The sequence below is a fragment of the Lygodium microphyllum genome, chromosome 7, assembly GCF_053477565.2.
Source record: "Lygodium microphyllum isolate KBCC chromosome 7, Lygodium_microphyllum_v1.1.10, whole genome shotgun sequence".
In the NCBI taxonomy this organism is placed as follows: Eukaryota; Viridiplantae; Streptophyta; class Polypodiopsida; order Schizaeales; family Lygodiaceae; genus Lygodium; species Lygodium microphyllum.
Genome location: NC_141141.1, coordinates 889094 through 902642, shown reverse-complemented (window position 1 = coordinate 902642; position 13549 = coordinate 889094).

The following is a 13549-nucleotide window of genomic DNA, read 5'->3' as shown; positions in this document are numbered from 1 at the left end:
GCAGCTTGTTTTGCTGCATGTGAAGCCGTATGGTTGAGAAGGATTCTATGGCATATGGGAGTGCAGGATGAAGAACCAACTGTGCTGAGATGTGACAATCGGAGTTGCATCGCCATTGCCAAAAATCTAGTGTTTCATGCACGCACCAAACATATAGAGATCCAGTATCACTATGGCGTGATTTGATGGAGGATGGGATAATGAAACTTGTCTACTGTCCAACAGAGGACAATGGAGCAGATATCTTCACCAAATCACTTACGAAGGATCTGCTTCAAGTTCATCTTCAGAGACTCGACATTGGGCCGAGGAGATAGTTCACCTATGGGTGGACATTGAGGGGGGGTGTTAGATATGATCAATGCCCACCCTCATTAGGTGCTACCAATGATCCATGGTGCTCAAAGTTGTAAGGCCCCCATTATGAGGAGAAGCCAAATGTGAGCCCGGACATTGGTTGAGTCCTGACTTGTATATCAGATGAGGTCTATGTGACTGGATGGCAAAAAGGTGACTGTTGTGGGTCTAATCTTTGGGTTAGATGGAGTGGTTAAGCTGGTAGCAACTCGAGGCGTATTGCATCGAGTCCCGATGGTAAAGGGAATATTCCCTGGAATATTCCTTGGCCGACTAGTGGAGGCTCATATGGTAGGTCGAGACCTAACGACCTTCGCGGGCTATAAAAGCTAAACCCCTTCGCAGCCATCACTCACTCACATCTTTCACCCAGTCAGAGTTGTTGTTCCAGCTAGCCTTAAGCTCTTCACCTATCTTCTATCTAGATCGCCATCTAAGCTTCACACATTGGAAGCGCACAGGTGGACAGAGCCATCTTTGTATCAGTTGTTTGGAGTTAAAGAATTTACTGATTCTCCTCTTTTCTATTGTGTACTCTCTATCTCTTTCTCAGATTCTGTTCGCTACGCCGTGTAATATTTTACAGATTGTAACACAATCCTATTTTTCCCAAACTGATGTATCAATCAGCCTATCCTACTTATCCAAATAAATGTACTCAAAGGGATATGCCCTCATGAATAAATGTTAACTGAGGTGTTAAGTGATTAAATCACTTAGCTAAAAAGCTGTGCTAGTCATATTAACATAATATGGGAACGTATGATAAGATGCTAACATAAGGAATATTACTTGTCTATCTTGATCATAAATGTTAACTAGGGTGTTAAGTCATTAAATCACTTAGCTAAAAAGCTGTGCTAGTCATATTAACATAATATGGGAACGTATGATAAGATGTTAACATAAGGAATCTTATTGTTCAGATGCAACCCCAAGCGCAGATTCCAAATCCGACTCCTGCACTAAGTCCAACTGTGGCTCAAGAGAAGAAATTCCTTCTCAAAAAAATTAAGCCACCCAAGTTTGATGGCAAGGGAAGGACTGTTCAAGCCAACGCCAAGATCTGGATTGAGTCCATGGAGCTATTTTGAGGCAACAGGAACTGCACCTGCTAACCAAGCCATGCTCACCAAACTTAAGCTTATAGGCGAAGCGAGACTTTGGTGGAAACAGTGGTGCAGAGACCAAGCGATCTCAGAGGGGACAGTCACTTGGGATAAGCTTAAGGAAGCTGTGTGAGGTGTTGAAAAGCACGGATCTAGAGCATGGCAGCTATGGAGGTTGGAACTCAAAGTACAAACTCATGAGGACATAGACTAGACAAGACCAATTGTCACGCAAGTGAATTAGGTTCCAAGATTGAGACTTGGACTCATAAAGACATTCTTGTGTGTAAGGACAATGACACAGACACTTGATTGAAAGGACAATAGCATTACTTGAAAAGTGAACCAAGTACATGTCTTTATAGCTTTTCAACTTCTCCACTCTCCTCACTGTGCTTATGGGATACAACACCTCATCCTGTAGCATACATCATTTGTCTATTTCTCAACACGAGGGAGGTATCTACTACCTGCCTACCACACACAAAAGATGAATGCATTCTATGACTTAAATAGCTAGGATTAACCCTTGAAGCATATTATTCAAAGTTCGTTTCACTCCTAAAATATGCACCCCCAATGGATATGACACAACAGGTGTCAAAATTCTGTGTTGGGTTGAATCCACCCATAAATAATCGATTGGAATCAATGCGCCCAATGGACCTACAAGACACACTGAAATACAGGAAGTGCAAAACAAACCAAGGAACAATAGGATTTGGCCTTACAAAGATCAGAATAAGGGTATGTCTAAGGCTTAGACTAAGAGAGCGCAGGGTCAGAATCAGGGCCAAAGAAAGAAAGCTACGGCTAATGCTGTCAACAACTTTGTTCCAACACAAAGCAATGATCGCAACCCACGTTGTTTCCATTAGAACGAGCCTAGACACTTCAAGAGGGAGTGTCCCAAGCTCGGCAGAGGGCATCACCAGGGGAAATGCCAAGGTCAAAATAGAGCCGTTCATGGCCAAGGAACCACCGTTATGGCCACAGGGAGAACCTCCAGTGTTTCCAACAAGGAGCTAGACAATGAAGAAGATCCATCCATGGATGCTGACATTGAGAGGGCAACGGTTCACGCCATTCTTCACAAGAAGGGTCCAAATCACCAATTCTCGTTGATTCAAACTCCATTATAATATCAAGGTAAAAGCTTCAAAACCATGATTAACTGTGGTAGTACACATTCCTTCATTTCACCAATCTGTGCAAAAAGATTAGGGATAGCCACAATAGATGCACCTATGTTACTTGTGGAATTAGCAAATGGTCGTGAGGTTACTTGTACTAGTCAAACTGCTAAGGTAAAATTCCTATTGGATAGGAAGCCAACTTTTGTGAGATTCAGGGTAATGAACCTAGGTGTCCATGAATGTTTACTCAGAATGGATTGGCTAATACCCAATGATGCCCACATCCACTATGGGAAGGGCCAAGTCTCCTTGCGCAATTTTGAAGGGAAACTAGTCACGACTCAAGGTGAGGCTGTTAAGCCAAAAATACACTTGGCAAAAGCAACACGGATAATAAAAGGTATTCAAAAGGGTCTACCTGTCTATCTAATTAAACTGAATAAGCTAGATCAGAATCAGGAATCTGGAGAAGAACCTTCATGGTTAGAGGAATACGTAGACGTATTCCCTGAAGATCTGATGGAACTTCCTCCCCAAAGGGAAGTTGACCACAAAATCAAACTTGTGCCAGGAGCTGCACCGGTCACAAAGAGGCCGCATAAGATGTCCATTTCGGAAGCTATCGAACTGAAAGAGCAACTCAAGTAGCCGTATAAGATGTCCATTCCAGAAGCTATCAAACTAAAAGAGAAACTCAAGCAGCCGTATAAGATGTCCATTCCGAAAGCTATCGAACTAAAAGAGCAACTTAGATCAAGGCTACATCCATCCTAGCAGTTCACCATGGGGAGCTCCAGTGTTGTTCCAAAAGAAGAAAGATGGAACGCTTTGCCTATGCATTGACTACAGAGGGTTGAATCAAGCAACCATAAAAAATAAATACCCCATTCCAAGAATAGATGAATTACTTGACCGTCTTCAAGGAGTGAAGGTCTTCTCAAAGATAGATCTCAGATCTGGATATTACCAGATAAGGATCAAAGAAGAAGATATCTCGAAGACTGCATTCAGTACAAGGTATGGACACTTCGAATTCCTAGTGATGCCATTTAGGCTGACAAATGCTCCTGCTACCTTTAACAAGTTAACGTAGGATATCTTTAGGCCCTATCTTGATGACTTCATACTCGTCTTTTTTGACGATACCCTAGCCTACTTATAATAGGGAAAGGATCATGAACCCTAGCTTCGCATTGTTCTTGAAACAATGAGAGCACACAAGCTTTATGCCAAGAAGAAGAAGTGCGTATTTTTCAAGCGACAGATTGAATATCTGGGATTCATTGTATCAATAGAAGGAATTTCAGTAGATCCAGCCAAAGATGTTCTGGAATTTCCAACACCAAAGAAATACGTAGTTTTCTTGGGTTGACAGGGTGGTACAGGATTTTCATCAAAGATTATGCTTTGATTGCAGGACCCCTGACTGATCTACTAAAGAAGCAAGTAGCAATTGTATGGTCACCTGCTGCTGCTGGACAGACCAGCTTTGACAAACTAAAGCAAAGCTTAGTATCAACACCCATCCTGAAACTTCCTTATCTTAGTAAGGAGTTTGAAGTTAACTAATACTAGCGCACTTGCTTTAGGATGTGTACTTATGCAACAAGGTCATCCCGTAGCATATTTTTCAAGAAAATTGAAGAGCCATGAAAGGAATTATGCTACCCATGACCTAGAGCTGTTGGCTGTCATCCATGCTCTCAAACTTTGGAGACATTACTTGCTAGGTAACAAATTTTCCTTAGTAATAACTGACCACAAGATTCTTAAATGGATTTTCACCCAGAATGAGCTCAATATGAGGCAACGTCAATGGATCGAAGTGCTGGAAGAATATGTTTTTGAAATGAAATATAGACCTGGAAAAGAGAATGTGGTTGCCGATGCACTCAGTCGCAAGGCATTTCTAAATTCTCTCATTTTGTAAGATCCATCAACAGCAAGGTCTCTAGCCACAAAGGTATCAATGCCAAACAACCCGATTCTTGAGCTAGCAAAAGAAGGGGCATATCGTGACCCAGTCTATCAAAAAATGCTAAGGGAGATCCCTATCAAGGATCAAGACCCAAAGCTAAAGACAAAATATCAAGAATTTTCCATTAGTAGTGGGCTTGTCTACTTTAGGACAAGATTACGTATCCTTGCAAACCAAACTCTCAAGCAGAAGATATTGTGGGAAGCCCATGACTCCCCTTTCTTAGGACATCCTGGTTATGACAAGACCCTTAATGCAATCAAAAAGAGCTATTATTGGGAAAGGCTCAAGGGAGACGTACTCAAATATGTCACGGAATGTTTGTCTTGTCAACGCATTAAGGTAGAACATGTTAAAATGCGTGGAAATTTGCAACCACTTGACATTCCCCAAATGAAATGGGAATTCATTAGTATGGACTTCATTGTTGGCTTACCCCAAGTTCAGGGAGGATATAACTCTATTATGGCTATAGTAGATATACTCACCAAGGTCGCACATCTCATCCCTGTCAAGATGAACTATAAAGCCTCAGACATCGCAAGATTATTCATTAAGGAAATATTCAAACTTCATGGTTTACCCAGAAGAATCATTAGTGATCGTGACTCTCTTTTCACATCACACTTCTGGAGGGCTATCTTTGAGGCTGTTGGAACTCAAATCTATATCAGTACAGCTTACCATCCCCAAACTAATGGACAAATAGAATGAGTCAATCAAGTCATTGAAGATATGCTTAGGGCATACTGCTGTCGCGAACCCAAAAAGTGGATTCAATACTTACCCCTGGTTGAGTTTGCCTACAATGCTTCTTACCAACAGAGTATTCAAATGACCCCTTTTCAAGCATTGTATAGGCATGATTGTCATACCCCTTTGAACTTCTCGGATCCAACTTTGAGGGTAGAAGCTTCAAGACAGATGCTGGAAGACATGGACGATCAAATCAAATCAATAAGACAAGACATTCAAGCTGCCAAGGATAGACAGAAGGCTTACACTGACTTGAAATGGCAAGATAGATCCTTCGTCGAAGGTGATATGGTCTTCATCTGTGTACGCCCTAAAAAGAGTTCACTGTCCTTGAGAGATTACAAGAAGCTAAGTCCAAGGTATTGTGGACCTTATAAGATCACCAAGTGCCTAGGGCCTAATGCTTATAGACTACAGCTGCCCACAACTCTAAAGATTCATAATGTATTCCACGTTAGCCTATTGGCTACCTAATCTGAATCATGTACTTGATGATCAGCAAATTGTAATGCCTAGCCAAGGAGTCATTGAGCTATGGCTTGATAGAATCCTAGATGTTAGGGAGAGGCATTTGAGATCAAGGACCTTGAGAGAATACCTCATCTAGTGGAAAGATTATCCAAAAGAGGATGCCACCTGGATGGACAAGAATAATCTCAACCAACAATACCTCCAGGCCTTCTTGAGACGAGGACATCTCGATTCCTCTAAGGGGGAGAGGATGTAATATCCCCCCTCCCTCTCTCCCCCTATCGACTGCATGGTAGGGAGAGAGAGAGAGAGAGAAGGAGTAATGAAAGAGAAGGGGGGCATGCAACCTCCCCAGCTAGAGGGGTGGGGCCGTTAACGGCTGTCTCCCCCCCATATACCACCCCTCCCCCACACTTTAAATAGGGAGCCCTCCCCTCCCTCGGGACAGCAGCCCCCCCTTGTCATCAGGCAGCCCCCCCTCGTTGTCAGGCAGTGCACCCACCCTCCCCCCTGTGATCAGAAAACCCCCCCAGCATCATCGCACAGAGAGAGAGAGAGAGAGAGAGGGAAGCTTTGGAGGGTTCTTCTTCCCCCTCCTTAAAGAGAGGTCACACACCCCTCTATTATTTTTGGAAATACACCCCTCCCATTCATTATCTTTTCTCCACTCAAGGAGAGGCTGCAAGAATTTACTTATAGTTGAAGAGGAGAGTGCGAGAATTCTATCACTTGTACACGCATCTTCGAGTATGGCCCCAAAGCGTAGTTCCACAAGGATGGTCGGAAACCCTGCAAGTGTGGATGGTGGTTCGAATCAAGACGGCACCGCAACCGCGAATGGTTTATTAGGCGTAAATACTATTGGAATCAAGACATCACTCCAAACCCAGGTTGCTTTATTATTAAATCATAGGTTATAATTATCATGGTGAAAATCATATTCACATGCATCACATTGATTGCGCGATTGATAATTGCCTTGGTATGAATTTAGTTGTGATGTTTGTAACAAACAAGATAAATTTCGTTGTAAGATGACATCATAATAAGTGAAATTCATTAGGTAATTGCATCGTAAATTACCCAAAAAAAATCTTGCATGAATTCTTGAATAAAGTGCATTGTTCATTGCACAAGTTCTTGCAAAATTCAAAGGACATTGAAAGAAGCAAAGTGCATCTCCATATCGCAAGATGAATTCTAAGGTACATGTAATAAACTGCAGAAAAGATTAAAGCGCAGCTAGACTCATACAATAATCACATAAAGTTATAAAGATCAGATCATTCAAGAAGATTATGGATAATGTAAATAATTACATAGAGGATAATGTTAAGATTGCATGCATAGAAAATACCTTTGCATGTGTGGCATAAAATATTGTATGGATTATATCAAAATTGTAAGCATTGAAATGAAGGCATGGCATTATGTTGCGTGCATTAAAGTTGTTGGGAAAATTCAATGTTGTTTGTAATTTACCAAACGGAACTGAGATCCATGAGACCCATGTCAAAGTCCTTGGTGACTTCAAGAGGGATAGGTAAAAGCTTAGTGCATGTGAGCATTATTAAGAGGGCTTAAGAAGATTATACTTAAGATGGAGTAGGAACTGTTCTAAATAGAACCATCTTGACCAACCATGGTGAAGGGGATACACAATCTTGATCAATTAAGATCAAAGATAAAGGTACATAGGTACTTCAAGGGATCTAGGAGACAACCAGCAAGTTGACCAACTGAGGATGACGGGGTTGTCCATGATCTATTTTACAAGGAGACCTAAGGTAAGGATAATTAGGGTCGGTAGGGTACAAACCCCAACCCAAAGAAAAAGGGAAAACAAGCAACCTAGCTTGCCAAGCCCCTGGAATCTTGCCAAGTTGTGAACGATCCAAGATCGAATGTTGGGAGTATTCGAGAAGAAGGAATCACACCTTAGCAGTTGGTCGTATGAACGACCACAGAAGTGATCGTGATTGTATACTTAGGTACATTGTTTGAACTTCTTGCTCAAGGAACTAATTTAAGGCCAAACACTTAATGATTTAGGTTAATAGCCTAGAGGGAGAGGTAGGTTCAATTACCTCCAACTGCCTACCTGGCCCTATCCAAGGGGGTTGTTAGCTGCCCCGAGTATATGGACCGAACCTGTTGTGATGCTCTCCGTGGGTGCTACTTGGAGCGGGAGGACACTTGGGTGCTAGGGGAGGCTCTGGCTGTAAATTCCTTGCCTCCGGATCCCGGACAAGAGGCCGACGTGACTCAAGATGGGATCTTAAGGCCCGTGTACTAGTCTACAAGGTGAAACTTGGAGCAGCAATCCTGTTGATTGCTGGGTTAGCCTTCGGGCATGATACTTGATGTATTCCACGACTATGATAAATAAAGATCAGATATTTGAAAAAGGAACTTGCTTGACATTGTTTTTGTGTCATTGCCTAAGTTACGTGAAGGAACCTGTATTTAAATTAATTAATTAAGGAAGCTGCTTTTGCATGTCAAACATAATGTGGTAGGTAATTAGATAACTAAGCAACCCGAGGAAAGTGCGGTGGACGTGACTTGGATATGTTCTACGGAAGGGTGGTCCTTGTTAGTTGGGAATTTTTCTCAAAAGACGTGAAACGAAACTGTGAGGACCTAACGTCAGTAAAGTTAGAATCCCGATTTATGCTGTTTTAGGGGAGCGGAATGGGACTATGCCTTATGGGTAGAGAGGTTGAGCTTCGCATCCCTCTCATTTCCCATTCTCCATGAACCAAGTGCAGCATAAATCCGCTTCGACTTTGTTGTTCCTACACAAAGTGGTTCATCTGGAGCTCGATGCTAGCTACTTCCTAGAGACTTTGCTGATAGGAAATAAACCCTAGCTTCAGGTCACGGTCCTAAGTGGGAACGGCCGGATACTTCCGCTCGGGGTAGACTCATGAAGACCTAGATCGCAAACCCTGTGACATTCCTTGCGAGTGCCAGGTGGCGCTTTCTAGACTTTCTTCCAAATGGGCTGCTAAGATTGTCCCACAAGAGAACGAGCGGAGATGTTATAGCTTTCTTATCCTACTTGACCTGTGTGGACTGAGATCACTACCAGGTGATTAAGCATCCTCTTGTGCCTTTTATACACTATGTGTTTTAATAGATGGAATCCCAAACTCCTCATTCAAGATTTACATAAAGCCATTTGAATCGACATCAACATGAGAGAAACATGATTATAAATATAAATAAATAAGTAAATATATACATATAGTGTGTGTGTGTATATGTGTGTGATAATAGATGAGTCCCCAGCTTTCTCTTTATCTTTTCTTGATATTTGTGATGTACTTAATGGAGTAACATGTGATCTCAATTTGCCACTCCAAGGTACCTCACATGTAACCAAGCTATCTCACATGTTGCAATGACAACACCTCTATACTCTACCTACATTATTGACTATTTCTTGCTGCTCCAAGTAATAGCGACACTACCACCAAAGGAAAACATAAACTCACTTGTAGGCTTTCTATCTGGAATACTACTAGCGCAATATATATTTCTATAACCATGCAAGTCCAATGGTATGCCTACACCATAACATAAGATATGATCCAATGTTGACTTGACATAGTGTAATGTGCGCCATATTGCATCCAAATGTGTATTCTATGGAAGCTACATAAATTGACTCTCCAAACCAACTGTGTAGTCTAGGTTTGGCCTAGTGATCGTTAAATATATAAGGCTACCCACAATCTTTTGATACATAGTGACATCCTCAATCAAGTCACGCTCATGTGTACTAAGGTTAGCATGAATATCCAAAGGTATAGAAATAGGCTTGCAATCAGCCATACAAAACTTTTTCAACATATCCAATGCATATTTGTCTTTGTGATAACCATATACCCTCTTGAGTCTTCATTATCTCTATGCCAAGAAAATAGTGTAGCTCTCCCAAATCCTTCATCTCAAATTTAGTCTTGAGGAGACATTGTCAATCTTTGTCTCACTATCACCCGCAATGATCAAAACATTCACATATATAGTAATGACCATAATACATGCATCACTCTCATAGATATAGAGTGAGTGATTAGCTTGTGCTCTACAAAATCCAATGTTGACAAGGTATTCTACAATCCTATCATACCATGCTACAATCCTATCATACCATGCCCTGGGTGCTTGCTTCAGCCCATATAATGCCTTATGAAGCCCACATACATAATTTGGATGATGCTCATCTACATGACCAAGTGGTTGCTCTATATAAACTTCCTCTTGCAACTCCCCCTACAAGAAACATTCTTTGTATCCATTTGATGCATGATCCAATCCTTTCATGCAACCACTACTATGATACCCTTATTATAGTGGCCATTTTAGCCACTGGAGTAAAAGTCTCCTCATAATTAATACCATAAGTCTATGCATATCCTTTGGCTTGTCTTGCCTTATGAGTGCCTTATGGTGCTCAATTGTAATATTTCCAATTTCTCCTGCGTTCAATTTCCGATTCCTCCCGCGTTCTTCACATGAAACTCCTCTTAGTAGGAGAACATGAGGATAAAATTATGGAATTTTTTTAAATTATTTCCTCCTTCCCCCAGCTGACTGTTGTGCTGGGGGAGAGGGAGGGAAGGCGGGATGACTAAGCATCCTTGCTGGATGCCATGGAGGGGATAAGGGCATGCCGGATGCCGTGTGGGGGAGGGAGGATGCCCTCCCCTCAGCTATATGAGCTATGGGAGGAGAGTAGGAGGGGAAGAGCCGTCAGACTGTCAACGTTGCCGTAGAGGAGGAGAAGGCTGTGAGAGAGGACGAAATGTCGCCAGTTGAGGGGAGTCAAGAAGAAGCAAGCCGCCAGTTGCCGTAGGTCACCGCCATCTACTGCCAACATGCCACCATTTCGCCTTGGTTCGCCATCTGCCGCCTTTCTCTTTCACCACGTGGGCTCTCCACATTGGCAGAAGCTTTTTGGAAGCTTCTTGAAGCTTCTAAGGGGGCTGTCATAAGCCCCCTTTCATATTGCACCCCCCCCCCCCCCCCCCCCCCCACACACACACAAATTCTTCCTTGTGGGCTTCCTCCTAGCCCTTGTTCATGTGGGCTTGATAAACCCCCCCGGGAATCCAAAGCCCCTATTCTGGTTCTCATTCTCCCCTTTCCCCCCTTTTTTGCCCACCGTGAGCATTTTTAAACCTTCCCCTTCCCAGGATTTAAACCCCATTCCTGTGGGTTTCTCCCCTCCCCCACAAAAAAAATCCCTTTAGAAGGTCTTTTACACCCCTTGCTTCCCCCTCTTTCCAATCCATTAAAGACCATTTAGTATCCCCCCCTTTTTTTTCCCCCGTGGGGTCCCATCCGAGCTTGTAAAAGGCCATTAAGTTTTTTTCCCCCCTCCCTTGCGTTCTTACACAAGGTTCATTTAAACCCCGAGGTACCTTAGAATCCCCTTTCTATTGGCCTTCGAAAAACACCCTCTTTCCCCCTATTCACACCACAAAGCTATTTTCTTTTTCCCCTTTTCCGCGAAGATAGTTAGCACCCCCGGAGCTTCTACGAAAGGAAGGGACAATTCATAAGTTCCATTTCTAAGGATCGATTCTGAAGGACGGTGGAATCACAAAGGGAGTTTTGCGTGCAAAGGAGATGACCAACATCATAAATCTGTGCCCAAGGCGGAAAGGCCGAATTCGCGATAGCTCCTAAGAAAGTACAAGGCGCAACCACAGGAGGATCGTCTCCTAACATCCATGTGGATATTTCACCACAAGTCTAGGTTCCTCTTCCTAAATTTGATTAACGTCGTAATATTTCAATTATGCATTGATCATTTGAGGAATAAGGATGCATGTTTTTTCGATTGAAAATACTTTGGCTAATAGATCACAATTTAGGGATGTGGTTATTAGTATTTTTCAATAAAATGAACAAAATAAAGTGAGCATAAGATTTCTATGCATTTCTAGCAAGTCGTTTTTATGCATTGCAAAGTAATGAAATTAGATTAATTAATGTCCATTTTTACAAAACGGAATTATGATAGTACACTTCAATTAAGCATGGAAGGAATAAACCACATATCGCATTATTGAACATCTTTTTCGAAATGATTCTTAAAGAAAGTTACTAGCAACCGTAGGAAATTACTAGGGCTGCATGAAGAAGATTTAACTCTAGGCAAGTAGCCTAAAAACTCAATTCAACGAAAGGTTATGTAAGTTTAGTATACGACAAATTCCTTTGGAAATGAAAGTAGAAAAAGGCTACTTGTTCAAACATAAAATCCTAAAGCTTAGTAGCATGAATCTTGTTGCGTGTTATAGGATGATAAATTGGAATTATGCTATAACTTAACCTATGCTTTGACCTTAACCCAAAAATTTAGGGTTTGTAAATCAACTTATACGTAGGTAATGAATCATGTGGTTACGGAAATGATAGTGTAATTATCTTCAAGAATAGACAAGTTAAATTGCTTTAAACCTAAACACCTAAAACCGAGAGGTACTCATTTATAAAGGGTTAATTCAATGCAACATATCCCAAAGAGCTAACTAGGGTTAGCACATTGAGGACATTACCTAGTCGCTCGTATTACCAAAGCTGAAACTCCTATACCTTAAAGACTCGCCCACATTCACGGAATGTAGGGACATTGGAACATACTTGCGAGAAGTGATCTAGGGTTTTTCCTAAGAATCTCTCACTAAAAAGATGAAACTTAGAACCCTAGGACCGACAATGTCGGCCTAATGCAATCAGGAACGGATTGTTATATCTAATCATGATACCATGGTTAGAAGACACCGTTGATGGGTAGAATAGTCCCATAGGTTGATGCAACACGTGTGCAACAAGTTGCAGAGTCGCATGATCTTGTGATTTGATCACAAGGGAATGGCTAATTCCTCGGAATGAGATTGGCAGATTCTTACGCAAGTTTATCTTGTAAGAGGATAAATAATTGTCATGATATAGTACCTTTCTTGGGTAAAGTGACCAAGATATGGGGATTAGATATTTGCTTGAAAGCAAAAAGCCAATCAATAAATTGGAATAATATATGAACTTAAGGTATTGACTAAGTCGGGTTAATAGGGTATGGCCCTAACCTAGGATATAGGGTTAACAAATAAACTCTTGGGGGTCTTGCCAAGTGGCAATTGATCCCGGATCGAGTGCTGGATGCATTCGGAAAGAAGGATTCGCTCCTTAGCAGTTGACCAAAAAAATAACGACCAATGGAAATGATTGTGCTTGTAAGAATTTTAAGAGCACTGTTTTGCTTTGTTTGCTCAAAGAATTAAAGGATGAAAAGATATCTAATGCTTCAGGTTCAAGGCCTGAAGGGAGAGGCAGCTTTAGTTACCCCTGACTGCCTGCTTGACCCTAACCAAGGGGGTTGTTAACCGTGCCGGGAAGGTGGACCAAACCTGTCGCGAGAGGTCTTTCTGTTGAGCGCTACTTGGAGCAGGAGGACGGTTGGGTGCCAGAGGGGGCTATGGCCATAAATCCATCGCCTTTCGGGCCCTGCACAAGAGGCCAATGTGACTCAGGATTGGATCTCGAGGCTCGCATACTAGTCTACGAGCGGAATCTTGGATTAGTAATCCCTGTGGATTGCTGGATAGCCTTCGATCGGATTATGGATAAGCCTACGGGCTGGACTATATGTATTTCAAAGATAAATATGATAACCTGTTGAAAAGGAACTTGTTTGACATTGCTTTTCTATGTCAAGTGTTATG